General features: G+C 35.0%; 1 long non-coding RNA gene across 1 annotated transcript; it reads left to right on the top strand.

The window, feature by feature from the left end:
* The first annotated feature begins 7818 nt into the window (after window positions 1-7818).
* Window positions 7819-13788, top strand: LOC136065123 (uncharacterized). Its single transcript, XR_010626763.1, has 4 exons — window positions 7819-7962; window positions 8360-8478; window positions 11025-11142; window positions 13439-13788. It is a non-coding gene; the product is annotated as an uncharacterized LOC136065123 (long non-coding RNA).
* Window positions 13789-14241: the final 453 nt, after the last annotated feature.

Genomic DNA, 14241 nt, shown 5'->3' with positions numbered 1-14241 from the left:
GAATTCGGTAAAAAACCTCTCCGCCGCCCTTCAACTAGAAATCGATCTACTAGACAATTAGTTGGGATACATGGGTTAGTAAGAGACCCTCCAAGCCTAATCTACTTGATGTACCTAAGCCCTCCAAGCTCCTACTCCAACAAGGCTTCTCGGAATCGTGTCTTGTCTAGTTCTTCGAATCCCGCAACAAGCTCCATATTGCATTTGCCATCCTTGGCTTCTTCGAATACTTCTCAGCAACACCAAAACTTCACTTGACACTCTAAAGGGGTGTGGTAAGTGTTTAGGCTATTAAACTCTTAATGGTATGGAAATGGAGAGGTAAGAGTTGAGGAAATTCCATAAGCAAATGTGTAGAGGATTGTGGGTATAACAATCTCTAACTCTCAAGGTGTTTGGCTAGGGTTTTCTCTTAGAAGTACTCCTCAAAATTTATAGGTAATGTGGGTATATATTGTGTAGGCACAGAAAATGTGTATCAAAATGGACAAGATGGCAGAATAGAATGTCTCGCAAGTGTCTCGCGGAAAGGCCTTACCCACGAGATACTTACGAAACACAGCTATCTCCATTCTGGCCTGACTCTTTGCATTCTAGCATGTGCAAGGCACGTCGGTCACTTCACGGGATGCTTAATCGCGAGCTACCTGCGAAAAATCTTCAGTCTTCAATTGCTTGAGTCTTCCCACTCTCTCTTTCTGTCACACAACCCTTACAATCAAATCCCACAATAAATATAGGGTACAAAAGATTGAACAAAATTACAACCAAATTTGGCACGGAATATAAACCAACAAAATACATAGTTGTAAATAACTACTTTACAATCTCCCCATTTGGCTATTTCGTGACAAAACCCCTAAAACAAACTCTAGACTTAAACGTGAGTTTGGGAACAGTGGCAAAACTCACTCACACCTAATCTAGAAGCTGTGAAGCACTTGCACGTATATACCTATAATCTAAAACACGGCACACAAACAAAACTTTCATTAAGCTTATGAGATGTTGAGCACAAGTTATGTACATGAGCAAGTAAAATGTGATCAAGTTTGTAAACACTATAAAACATGTAAGCATATATTGATCATACAAAACAGTCATTAAAGAATGACTACAATGAACATTTAGCAAGTAAATGCTCATCCGGACACGCAATGCAATTAAGAACAATCACAAGGATCAATTACATGTCCAACACTCAACCAATGCAAAATACACAAAGTATTTGCGTCTAGGATACAAGATCCTACTAGGGTACAAGAGTGAGGTACTTAAGACATATTAGAAATATCTAAAAAGTACAAAAATTGTTACAAAGCAATAAGGTAAACACATATACTGAAAAAATAAACTAAAATTAAAAAGCAGAGTATTAAAGCTTTAAACAAAAGCAGTAGAAACTGTAAACAATATAAATAAAGATTGAAACAGTTTAAACCAAAACATAAATAGAATTAGACCGCCTGTATGAACCAAAGATTCTATGCCTAAGCTATGTCTATGCTCTGCTCCCTCTCAAAAAGAGCAAGCTCCCCCTTAAAATTTTCTCCCCTTTTTTGACCGGAATGGCCAAAGAGGCTAGAACTGATCAGATTTGAATCTGATCCCCGCGCCATGGACAAGTCATCGATCTGTGAAGACAATGCAGTGATTTGTCCCTGGAGGTATGCAAACTATGTCGCGGTGTGCTGCACACGGGCGTTAAGTACTGTAGACATCTAGTCCATTTTAGCTAATAGGCGATCAAGTCTGTCTAAACCTTGTGTTGGTGTTGAAGATGATGGCTGAGCTGAAGACTCTGGAGCAGAAGTGAATCTATCAATCTCCTCCTCTGTATCTCCACCTTCGTCTTCAACACGATTCCGTGGTATCATATGCACACCTGTTTTGGAGCCTTTGATGTGAGTTGTGCTCCTAGTGACTGTGTGTGCACCAATGGGATAGTCCCTCTAAACCACAATGAGACCACTCAGAAGTTTCAACTTTGTCCTCATCTCTGGTGAAAATTGGATTGTATTCATGGATGTCTTCTTCGGTGTACCACCAAGTATCTTTATCATCTCCTCAGTAGAACCCAATCTATCTTCATATTGGACTGAGATTGGCTGAGAGGGAGGACGAATCTCCAAAAATTCTTGAATACTATCCTTTGTAATCATAAATTCTTTGTGCCTCACCCAGCAAACTATATGGTCTTCTTCCACAGTAGCATTTGAGAAAAATTCTCGTATGATCTTTGAGTACACAACCCTAATCGGGTTCAACAACTTGGTCCAAGTCCTTTCTTTGAACACTTCAGGAATGAAGGTGTCCGCAAGGGTTTCTAGCTGGACCACCCTCTCCATAATAATGGTTGCTCTTTTGTAGTAGTCATTGTATTTCATATCAGCATCAGCAGACTTGAAATTGTCAGAATCAGTGCAAGAGCGTTTTGTGGATTTCTTGGTCACAGAATGTTTGGTAGGAGACATCTGCACAATTACATAGAGACCAAGGAAAGTCACAAGTGCAAAAACACAAAATAGAGCATAAAACTTGATTAGATTCAAGTTAGTCCCAAAACACAGGAAAAAGAGCCTAAAACAGAGCATAACAAAACAGCATGCTAAAACAGATAAAGCAAGTGAACATAGACACAATGCATGAAATTAAGTAGCTGTGCATGTGTGTGCATATGTGTGCATGTGTTGATGCATGAGGATGCAACATGAGATGCATGAGGTGTGGCCGGAGGGTGCCTAGGTCTGTGCCTAGTGTGTGCATGGCATGGCATTGAGGCACAAAATGGGCAGAGAGTGTAAAACACACAACCATTGACCAAAACATAGTAAACATGGTCAAACAAAAGGAAACCCAAGAATTGGAATTCATTTGGGTCCAATTCAGTACAGAAATGTCACTCGGACATTCTGTCAAACACCTAACATGCAACAAAGCAATCCAAATATGAATAATGCATGAACATGGAGAAAACTTGCCTCAATACATGCTAAATTGCCACAAGGGGCCAACATAGAGACATAAATAGCAAATGGGACTTAGCCCAATCAAATATTTTGGAAAAAAATTCACAAAATAGAGAACCCCAACCCATTTTCGAAAAATCCCCAAAATTTTAAAACCCTAAGACAAAAACTGCAAAATATAAGGAAAAACAAAAGCAATGTTTAGAAAAACATACCTTGAAGTGTTTTAGCAAAGAAATTTGCTTGAAAATGATGGGGTTTGTGAGAAATAAGATTTTGGGTTGAGAAGGGTTCGAAGAGAGGCAATGCGAGGGAAAGTTTAAGTATTTGAAAAACTGTCACATCTGCATTATAAAAACTGAAAATATGCATTTTTCGCGTGTTAGTAGCGAGACAATCGCGAGAATAGCCACTGAAGCTCAAAGCTTTTGCGAGAAGTTTTAAGTTGCGAAATACTCACGAGATAGTAGTGAGAGTCTCTGTGTGAAATGACCAAAAATTTATTTCCCTTAAGCACTTTTCGCGGGAAACTCTAAGTTGCGAGCTTCTCGCGAAACAACCTCTGAACCAGTTTTTGAATAAAAACACAAAAATGCATTTTGAACAAAAACTAAAGACATGAAAGTATAAAATCACTTTCAAAAACATATAAAACACTCAAAAATATTTTTGGGCTTGATCAGCAAGTACTTGAGCATACACATCACATTTGAACATGTACAATCATACAAATGAGATAAGCATTAATTGAATCAAAGTCTTGTGTGTTCTGGGTGAGTATCAAGTGTGAAGTAGTTCTTAGACCAGAGTGAAGCTTCAATGATAAATTCAATCAAGTTATACACAACTGGTACTAACTCAAGTGATCTATCTTAATTATAGAAATGAACACATATGACCTCCCACAACTTGATTACAAATCTTAGAAGCTTTTCATTTGGCTTCTACATAAATCATAACATTTGATCATTTTTAGATAATATATCTCTTTTTGAGATCAGTGTTTGAAATTTTTGATATTTCAACATTTAGAATTAGCCTTTGGCTTTTTGAGCACCATACATTTCAAAACAAAAGTCGCTTTCCCTTTTTTCTAGTCAGATACTACTATGTACGACAGGCTTTTGTAGCTCAAGATCTCTTTTTCACTTTGAGATTTACATTTGGTGAGCTCTTTTGCAAAAACATAAAAATAAATTGGGAAGAGATATAGGCACAAGTCTATGCAAGTATCAAGACCATCAAGACTAGTGACCAATCATTCATGACAAGCTTGAAGATTTATTTACAACAATTACACATAGTTTTCAAGATCTTTTCCACACAGATAAATGTGCATACATAACAAGCTAAGCTCATAAATGCACTACGCCATAAGTACGAAGGTACTAGGCCAAACTCACACGTGATATACACAACACAAGTGATTAAAATTTTTGAAGATTTTTCAATTTTTATGGGTTTTTGAATTTTTGAACACAGTAAAAAATAGAGCAAAAACAAGATCAAAGCAAAAGCTTGTAAAAGAAACATGCTATAAACCAGATGCAAGTGATACAAACTAAATTTTGCATGTTGTGATGCATGAACAAATGTCCCTAAACATTGGAAGTATTAACGCGTGGACATATTGTAATGCTTTTGCATGAGTACCCCTCTTATCTACACGGCACGTGCGTTTGGGGTGATGTCCCTATAGGATTGGGTACGAGATTTAGGATTTTCAAACTCTCTAGTGAAGCTTTCCAAGCAAGTGGTAAATGTACCAATCATTTTCATCACGTCCATCACACTGGGATCACCATTTCGACCTCTTGATGACTCAACAGCCCAAGTCCTCTTGTCATTTCTCGGGTCTTTTGACCTCTGATCACTTGCATTCTTCAATGCCCTTAGCTTATGATAATTCGGTTTGGTGTGTCCTTGAAGTCCACAGTGATGACAGAAATGTTGAATTCTTAGACCTCTTTGTGATTTTGAAAGTGATTTCCCTTTGGCTTCAGACTTAACCAGTGAATGGTTACGAGGCTTATTTAACACCTGTTGGTCAGCCAAATTCTTCTTTTTCTCATCCTCCACTTTCTTGGGAGTAAAGGCAGCCACTATTGGTTCTTTGGCTTGCGCAAACTTCACTTCCTAGGTTATTTTGATAGTTGAACTACTTTCTCCAGTATATCCCAATCTGGTTTTGTCGGAGAAAGGTTTTTGATGAGATAGGACTTCATCAAGCTTTTTGGAGGAGACTTGCTCTACTTTGGCATTGGCTTGAACCACCTCAAGCTCAAGGAATTTTATTTTTGAGTAGGCATCTGTTAGCTCTCCATTCAGTGTCTTTATTTCACATTTGGCCTTCTTATATTGCACTAGGAGACTTCTATAGTCCTCCTCTGCCTTCTTTATCTTTTTAATAGCTGCCTTGGCCACCCTTGTATATTCTCCTGACTTCTCAAGTAGGGAATTGTAGTTTTCTTGAAGACTAGCTAAATCTTCATCTTCTTTAGCATCCGATTCTTCTACAATTCCCATGGATTCCTCATCACTATGCTCCCCAAGTTCTTGCACTAGCAAACTTAAGTCCTCCGAGGACTCAACATGAGCAATAGTCATAAAAGCGGAATAATTTCCTTCTCCATCACAACTCTCTTCCGAATCTGAATTAGAAGAGTTCAAATCGCTAAGTGTTGTGGCATACGCCTTGCCCTTCCCTCTTAGATAGTTGGGACATTCCTTCTTGAGATGTCCATGGCCATTGCATTCATAACACACAATGCCTTGAGGGGATTGAGAATCCTTTCCATCTTTCTTCTTAAACTCCTTTCTATCACCTTTGGTGGATGAAAACTTCCATTTGCTGAACGATTTCCCATTATTCTTCATCTTTAGAAATTTTCGGAAGTTCTTTGCAAGAAATACTATCTCCTTCTCCACTCCATCTTCTTTGGAGGAATCATTCGTTCTTTCGGTGATGGTTTTAAGAGCAAGAGATTTACTCGACTTATGAGAAGGCAGTCCCAGCTCATATGTTTGGAGAGACCCAATGAGTTCTTGGATTTTAATCTCATCCAAATCTTTACTTTCCTCTATAGCTGTGACTTTTGCTCGGTGGCTCTTCGGTAAGGACCTCAAAACTTTTCTCACCACCTTAGCATCCTCAATCTTCTCACTAAGATTGAGCTTCATAATCATGATTTCGTTGAGCTTCCTATAGAATGAATCAAAGGACTCATCATCTCCCATCTTAAGCTCTTTAAATTTGGTGGTAAGTATCTAAAGCTTTGTATCCTTCACTTTCTTTGTTCCTTCATAGGTGGTTTCCAATACCTCCCAAGCTTCCTTCACTACTATTATGTGAGAAATCCTGTGAAACTCATCTAGAGAAACACCACAAAAAATTGCATTCAAAGCTTTACTATTAGTGTTAGCTGCCGTAAGTGCTGCTCTATCCCAAGTGGATTTAGTGGCCTCCGACCTAGTCCATCCTACTTCTACCGCATCCCAAATAGTATCATCAATTAAACACAAGAATGCCCTCATTCGGACTTTCCAAAAGGCATAATTACTACCATCAAAATATGGTGGAACATTTAGAGATTGAGACCGGTCCATCTCAAACGGGGTCAAGGATCACACTCAGGTATTTAAACCATAGCAAGTGTACCCACTCTGGTACCAATTGAAAGCTAAAAAATGTTTGAAAATACAAGAGCTGTTTAGACCCCCAAATTAAAGTTACGGCTCGATTGATTTTATACTAACTTAATACTAAGTGCGGAATAGTGTAAAAACGAGTGGATAAATAAACAAGCTACTCTAATCCATAATCAAAGCAACACAGCAGTAAAATGGAATGTAAAAGGGTAGGGAAGAAAGATGCAAACACAAGATAGCACGCTGATGTGTTATCAAAGAGGAAATAGAAGAACTCGGCAAAAAACCTCTCAGTTGCCTCAAAGTGGAAATCGATTCACTAGACAATCAGTTAGGATACATGGGTTAGCAAGAGACCCTCCAAGCCTAATCTACCCGATGTACCTAAGCCCTCCAAGCTCTTACTCCAACAAGGCTTCACAGAACCGTGTTTTATCTAGTTCTCCGAATCCCGCAACAAGCTCCATATTACATCTGCCATCCTTGGCTTCTTCTAATGTTTCCCAGCAGCACCAAAACTTAATTTAACACTTGAAAGGGTGTGGTAAGTGTTTGGACTATTAACCTCTCAATGGTATGGAAATGGAAAGGTAGGAGTGAGAAAATTCCACAAGCAAATGTGTAGAGGATTGTGGGTATAACAATCTCTAACTCTCAAGGTGTTTGGTTAGGGTTTTCTCTTAGAAGCGCTCATCAACATTTGTGAGTAATGTGGGTATATTTAGTGTAGACATAGAAAGTGTGTATCAGAATGGACAGACTGATAGAACAGAATGTCTCGCGGGTGTCTCGCGAGAATGCCTTACACTTGAGATTCTTGCGAAACACAGCTGTCTCCATCCTGGCCTGACTCTTCGCATTCCAGCATGTGCAAGGCATATGAGTCACTTCGCGGGATGCTTAGTCGTGAGCTACCCGCAAAAATTATTCAGTCTTCAATTGCTTGAGTCTTCACACACACACTCTCTCTCTCTCTATCACACAACCCTTACAATAAAAAAATTCCACAATAAATATGGGGTACAAAAGATTGAGTAAAATTGCAATCAAATTTGGCACGGAATATAAGCCAACAAAACACATAGTTGTAAATAACAACTTTACATCTCTGTTCCGTGTCTTATTGCTTGCATGTTTCATTCCAAACCAACAAATGGAGGAAAAAGAAAATCCAAAAGGAAGTGCAAAAAAAAAAAAAAAAAAAAAAAAAAAAACCATGAAAACTTAAAAACTTTTTTCCTTATTCGCACCAACAGACAATTCAGAAGGTAGGCTCTGATTCTAGGAATTGAAATTGCCCTTGAATTATGAAGTTCTTCGAAAAGTGTTTGATGATTGCACTAAGGTATTGCTCTCTCTATCTCTTTGTGTGTGTTTATTTTCTGTTTGGGTGCTGAGAAAGTGTGTGAAAATTAAAAGTTTTGAGTTTTTAGATGTTGTTTTTGATTGGTTGTGATGGGGTTTTCTTTTATTACGAAATAAATAGGGCAATGTGATGGGGTTTTTGTTTATTAGGTTTTGAGAAAATGAGGGAAAGACAATAAATTTTAATTTAGAAATCTTAGATTTTATTTTAATTAATTTAAAGGTGAATAAAATTATTTGGTTTTGTTGTGATAAAGTTTTGGTACCCCCCTGATATGGTTCTCTAGCTTATTTCCTGTTTGGATTATTCATATTTTATGATGTTCTTGATATTGATCTGTTTCTAATGGATTTGTTGAAAAATTGGCTTTATGCAGAAAGTTTGGTTGCATAAAATACCAGGTGGTGTTTGTTTGTCGATTGCTTCAAAAGGGTTAGCCATCATCGGGATAGATGATTGAAGATATTGGAATCATATCCCAACTGAAGAATCTAGGTGAGATTCGTTCAATTTTTTAACCCTCTTTTTTTAGTTTTTATGTATTGATTTTTCAATGGAAATGGGAGAAAAATTATATTTTTCTTGCCATGTATGTTTTAGATGGACAATCGAAACTCCAACCGACTGTGGAATTCCCTTGCTGCAATTTGTCCGAGTAGTTTTTTTTTTTTTTTGGTTATCTTTTCTATCAATTATGATAGAAATTTTAAAATTTATTGTGTGATGTTATCATAATTGCAAGTGGTTTCATAAATCATAATAACTTAATTAGCAAGTTCTCTTAAATAATAAATATGGGTCATTTGAAGGATGTGGTCATTTCGAACGATGTCCAATACCACTGAGTTTGTTTAGAAGATCTTAATGTTTAAGGTAGTTCTTATTGGTAATAAAATGACCATCATATTATTGAACTTGAAGTTATGCTGTCTTTGAGTTGGACTAACTCATTTGATCCTTTAAAAACTAATTGCTATGATAAGAATCATGACAAGTCTGAAAAATCATCCCTTCAAACTTTCCATTTTTCCTTTTCTTACATTGTTGCTGTGCTGATCCAAAAGTACTCATTTGTAGTCTTTCAATTGCTATTAAAAGTGAGGAAAATTATTAAAATATAATAAGATGCTAACTTTTGTTTTTTGCTTGACTTTGTGATTCATTAGATTGATTAGAAAAGCTTTTGTTGGTTTTTGAAGTGGTGCTTCAGTTTCTCAACAGTGGAGAACTGCAAAGCTTTTCATCTGTTCTGATGCTCTTTTTGCAATTGTATTTGCTACAATATGCTGCGTTATTTCTTGGACAACTTTTCTGCCAAATTTGTTTGAAGGAATCTCTACCAATCAATTACATTACATAGCAATTAGATGACCACCCGCATATATTAAATCGTATTATTCATTAAATCATCTACACAAGGCACATGATTGTTAAATATGTCATGATTAAATACATGTGAGTAACTGTTTTGTATCATTTCTTTTCCTGCTTAGTGTAATGGAGTGAACCTTTTGGTTGAAGTCCAGTATCTTCTTTTCTTGGTCTGCATGGAATTGGAAATTTATTAATATACCATAAACTGGCTGCATCTATCCTCTCTCTCTCTCTTCCTAGGAATTTTAGATTGTAGATAAAGACATTTGATTTTCATAGGAATTGAAACTTTATGGAATATGTTAGAGTATTGGGTCAAATATCTTCAAATCTTAGCATCTATCTAGAGATGGTTTCTTTGAATAGAAGGGTACCTCATGCATAGCACAGGTAATAGTAGGAGGTGTTGCCATGTTAGGAAAAAGCACGCTTAAAATTCTGACATGTGTATATATTAAAAGAGAAAACTCAGAAAAGTCAGTTTTTCGCATGTCTAAAAACTCAAACCCAAACACTACATCGGTTTGGTAGTAACCGTTTACTTAACACAGTTTCATAGTTATAAGAGATTTAAAAAAAAAAAAAGACCCAATTTTTTTTTTTTGAAAACCCAAACTAAGACAGTCCCTTAAAGAGAAAGGCATGGAGGGTGAAAAGAGTTGGAATTTGTCATGTAATTGCTGCTATAATTATTGTTTCTTTGTGTATTACTGTGATTTCCTGTTATGCATGTTTTGATCTCATGTTGGATTGATAAGGAATTGTGATTGTCAATTAACCATCTTCGATTGCATTTATTTCTAATTGAATTTCCTTTTCGTTTGTTACTAACTGATTAGTAATTACTAAAAAAAAAAAAAAAAAAAAAAACAGAGAACAAAGTTAGTATTAGGCAGACTTTCTACTAATGACAATCCTCCCACCATCATCATGTCAAAACCGCTACTTGTAAATTTCTCTCTTCATTTTTCAGTTTGCTCATTAAATATGATCATAATTTGATATTTTATTTGGAGTGGTTTTGATTTAGGTCATTCAGTTTGTGCATTAAATATGATCAAATTTTTTTTATTTTTATTTTTATTTTTATATATATATATATATAAATTTGTTTGGATTGGTTTCAATTTAGGTCTTTGTGTCTCTCTCGCCAATGGCTGCCATATTTTTAAAGAAGAAAAGGAAGAAAAAAGCCTTTAGTTGAGATAACGAATCCATTAAGAATTTTTCAATCACGTAGAGAGTGGAGTATTTTTGATCTTTTCAATTTCTTTTACTCTTCTTGAATAGGCATTCCTAGCCAAGCGTTTCCAATCGTTCCATTTTGTGTTTATTTATTTAACTCTCTCTCTTGGATTCAATTGTGAATTTCATTTGTCATTGATTGATTTCTATTCCAAATCTATGTAATAAAATATTAAAGGGTGTTTCTTTAAGTTTTCTTTTCTAGGTTCACAGGTGAAAAGGCAAATCCTTGGAAGCAATCCAAGTCTGAATAAAATAGTACTACCAAGTTTAGTTTCCATTTTATTTGAACCATCACCAGTAATTTTCTTTTTAATTGAGTGTTAAATATGCTTTATGTCTTGATATTTGGTTGGATTGATTGATTTAGGTATTTGGGTTAGATTTTATTTTTGTTTATTTGTTTTTGTTTTGGATTTTAGGATTGAAACGGTTCAGGGCTATTATGTGATTAATTTTACAATCTGCATACTATGCTATCAACCATATCTATGCTACTGGATGTCGCTTCTATCTTTACAACAATCTGTCACTAAACAGGTACTTATTCTTTTACACATTTCTTATGTGAGTTATTTTGTTCTTTTTTCTATTTGAATATAGGACTTCTTCTATATGTTTCTTTACATATATCTTATTTGAATTTTCTTCAACAATATATACCCAAGGCCATAACATATTTTTTTTTCCCTTCTTCAAATACTGTTTCTGCCAGTAGTTTTTGCAATTCCCAGTTCATTGTTTTCCCACGATTGCTTTTCCTATTCAAATACTGTTACTTTGATTGCATAGTTAATTGATGGGGTTATGCTCCTCCTCTGGATGCTTTCCTTTGGCCTATATAACCTTTGGCTTTCTATTTGTTTTCTAATTTATTTTGTGGTTTTCTTTAATGTTTAACTGAAATGTCTTTTGTTAATGTTTCCTTTACCTTTTTACTTTCTCTATTTCTTATTGTGTTGATTATAGGGTTCAATCAAGATCATTAAAATTCCTTGAGAGAGAGAGAGAGAGAGAGAGAGAGATCTAAGAGAATTTACCACTGTCAAACTAGTGTCACCCTGTTTTACAACTTCAAGCCATCATCTTAACTTTCAAAATATTATAGTTAAAGTTTTAAATTTTATTTCCAAATTTGCTGCTAACATATGATTAAGGCTTTGGTTTTGAATTGGATGCAAAATATAATTAAGGCTTTGGTCATTAATTTCCTTTGAAGCACCATTTGTGTGATTTGTTTAGAGGAGAAGGGGGGGTTGGTTATTAATTTGAGTATGATTGTGGGTTTATTTATGTAAATATGAATGCATATGTCAATTTCTTATTCAATTCAAATATGAAATTGGAGTCTATGTGTTGATTATGGGGTTTAATCAAGATCATTAAAATTCCTTGAGAGAGAGAGAGAGAGAGAGAGAGAGAGAGAGAGAGATCTAAGGAAATTTACCACTGTCAAACTAGTGTCACCCTGTTTTACAACTTCAAGCCACCATCTTTACTTTCAAAATATTATAGTTAAAGTTTTAAATTTTATTTCCAAATTTGCTGCTAACATATGATTAAGGCTTTGGTTTTGAATTGGATGTAAAATATAATTAAGGCTTTGGTCATTAATTTCCTTTGAAGCACCGTTTGTGTGATTTTTTTGTTGGAGAAGGGGGGGTTGGTTATTAATTTGAGTATGGGTCTGGGTTTATTTATGTAAATCTAAATGCATATGTCAATTTCTTATTCAATTCAAATATGAAATTGGAGTCTATGTGTTGATTATAGGGTTTAATCAAGATCATTAAAATTCCTATAGAGAGAGAGAGAGAGAGAGAGAGATCTAAGGAAATTTACCACTGTCAAATCAGTGTCACCCTGTTTTACAACTTTAAGCCACCATCTTAACTTTCAAAATATTATAGTTAAAGTTTTAAATTTTATTTCCAAATTTGCTGCTAACATATGATTAAGGCTTTGGTTTTGAATTGGATGCAAAATATAAGTAAGCCTTTGGTCATTAATTTCCTTTGAAGCACCGTTTGTGTGATTTGTTTGGAGGAGAAGGGGGGGTTGGTTATTAATTTGAGTATGAGTGTGGGTTTATTTATGTAAATCTGAGTGCATATGTCAGTTTCTTATTCAATTCAAATATGAAATTGGAGTCTAATTTTGCTCCATCTGTCTAAATTCCTTGACTGATTCTTTTTATCTCTTAAATTAATAACTCTCTCTCTCTCTCTCTCTCTCTCTCCTTTTTCGGCTCTTCCCCTTCTCAACTATACAACTCTTCATTTCTCCAATTCTTTCATTTAATTGCCTCTACCCTTAGAAGTTAAAACATCAAGAACCATAATAGCTACAAATGAACCACAATAGCTACTATTGGAGTCACACACTTCTCCAGCAATGGTATTAACCCAGAGCGAAATGTCCATCCAAAAAAGTTACGCTTTCCCTTCCTTTTCTACTCAATATGAAACAACGGAGTATTATGATTTTTATTTAGATTTCCTAATCCATTAATGTTGTTAATTGCTTTAGTTTGAGTATTGTTGGTTTAGAGCATTTTGGTTTCTTAAGTTATATTTAAACTTAATTAATCTGTGCTTTGCTATTTTGTGTTTTGTCAATTGGGTATGAAATATAGATGTGGTTTTGATCTTTGCAATAGGTGTTGAGCATGAGAGTTATATCATTTTTGTGAAATGGAAGTTATGTTTTTCTCACCTCTAAGTTTAACTATTTGACCGTCTGAGTGTTTCTTTTAAATATTATTAGATATTATTCTCATATACTTTAAATGAAAACATGAAAATGTTAATGCCTAACTGATTAAAAAAATTTGTAGCTAACTATCGACTGTCATGCACATGGGCAACAAAACTCTACATCAACTTTGACATTCCAAAAGTCACAAAGGAAATTATGCCAAAAGGACCTCCTAAAGGACTGGATGGATAACTTTCTTACATAATAGAAAAATAGTTGCTGAAATAGAAGACTTGGAAGCATAAAAAATGCTTAATAATTATGCACCAAGTTCTATTCTTCATACCCTTTTCTTATTTACTTAATTTTTTGTTTTATTTTAGATTATGAGAGATTTAATTTTCTGTATTTAGGCTATGGCTTTGTAATTTGAGCATCCTAAGACTCATATATCAACATGAATATAAGTTTTGTAATATATGTGATTCTAATTTTGAACTTGGTTATAATTGTAGATTGTAATTCATTTGTCTCTGTTAGATTGCCGTACTATTCAGTGCAGCCTTATTTTGGGAATACAAGATTGATGAAAATTGAGAATGTTATGAGTATGCATTTTTATAGGTGCTACATTAAAAAGCTTCTAATTTCAAGGTCATTATCAAATAACAACTGAAGGCCATGAACAAGGCTAATATTTAGAAAATCAAAATGCAAACCATTACAGGAAATCACCAACTTTGGAAAACTAAATATCAAGAAACCTATTAATCTATTGTGCTTGGTCTCTTACTTTTTTACTTTTTTGAAGTCCAAGCTGTTCAAGTATAAGGAATGTTGTTAATCTATTAAATAAATAAAAAAGAATAGCATAATCTTAATATATATACAATTTAATCACAGATAGATCAAATTAATTGGTGACATGCAAAGCCAAGATTG

The sequence above is a fragment of the Quercus suber genome, unplaced genomic scaffold (genome assembly GCF_002906115.3).
Source record: "Quercus suber isolate HL8 unplaced genomic scaffold, Cork oak 2.0 scaffold_856, whole genome shotgun sequence".
Classification (NCBI taxonomy): Eukaryota; Viridiplantae; Streptophyta; class Magnoliopsida; order Fagales; family Fagaceae; genus Quercus; species Quercus suber.
Note: the sequence above shows the minus strand (reverse complement) of the source record. Positions and strands in the feature narration are given on the sequence as shown.